The following is a 1,118-nucleotide window of genomic DNA, read 5'->3' on the forward strand; positions in this document are numbered from 1 at the left end:
ACTCCCCTCAGCATGGCGGCGTGGGTATATCGTTCCCCATAGCGACCCCTAGAGGACGCAGTTCGAAGTTTCCTTGAAAGGGAACTACACTCTAAAAAGAAATGCTGGAAACGGTTAAAAGTTAAAATTCTATGTTAGTGATTTAAGTAAACCTTTTAAGTTGCAAACATTATTTTGATGAGTACGGTAATATTGATCATTATATCATCCCAATATTGTTTGTAATTTAAACAGACAATTTCTGCATAAATTTTTATTTTATTTATTTATTTTAATTAAGTGTTTTAAGTAGTGTATTTCTAGTTCCCAGCATGCTTTGCATAGGACTGGATAAGAAAAATAAATGTTGAAATTAATTGTTATTTTATGTGTTTTATGTTAGACATTTAAAAGCGTTTCTGTTATGTTGAAGTTTTTGTGGTTACCATTGTACTGACAACTACAGTGACCAGTAATAATCAAATTGTTGAAATGATTTGGAGTAACTTATTTTTTTTTTTTTGAAGAATCAACTTAAAAATTATATTGTGTTTATATGATTCAGTTGCTCCAACCTTTTCATTAGAAGAATTTAAATTTTTTTCCCACAATTTCCATTAGAAGTTGTCATAGCTCAAAAAGACTAAGGCAAACTGTTATGTATTAAAGGGTTAGTTCACCCAAAAATGAAAATTAGGCTGCGTTTTACTCACCCCCGAGGCATCCTAGGTGTATATGACTTTCTTCTTTCAGATGAATCCAGTCAGCGTTATATTAAAAATGATCTTTGATCTTTCAAGCTGTTTAATGCCACTCAGCGGGTGTTGCATTGCTTCAGTCCAAAAGAACTTAAATAAAAATCGCCCATCCATAAAAAAAGTGTCTCACACGGCTCCGGGGGGTGAACAAAGGCCTTCTGTAGCGAATCGATGTGTTTTTGTAAGAAAAATATCCATATTCAAAACGTAATAATCACTTTAATGTAGCTTGCGCCAACAGTTGTACACACAAGCAGTTCCGGGAGTATGACGTATGGAGGTCAGCGTTGCGCATGCGCCGGTGAGTCTCGTGAAAACCAACGTTTGTTTACAGGATCAAAGATACTTTAGCAAAGGAAAACCAGTCTCCTCTTGGCTTAT

At 34.9% G+C, this 1,118-nt stretch overlaps 1 protein-coding gene across 1 annotated transcript in view; it reads left to right on the top strand.

The window, feature by feature from the left end:
* LOC107684613 (progesterone receptor-like) overlaps positions 1–1,118 on the top strand; it is a 15,018-nt gene that overhangs the window by 13,045 nt on the left and 855 nt on the right. The window lies entirely within an intron of this gene.

The sequence above is a fragment of the Sinocyclocheilus anshuiensis genome, unplaced genomic scaffold, assembly GCF_001515605.1.
Source record: "Sinocyclocheilus anshuiensis isolate Anshui unplaced genomic scaffold, SAMN03320099.WGS_v1.1 scaffold41, whole genome shotgun sequence".
NCBI classification, from domain to species: Eukaryota; Metazoa; Chordata; class Actinopteri; order Cypriniformes; family Cyprinidae; genus Sinocyclocheilus; species Sinocyclocheilus anshuiensis.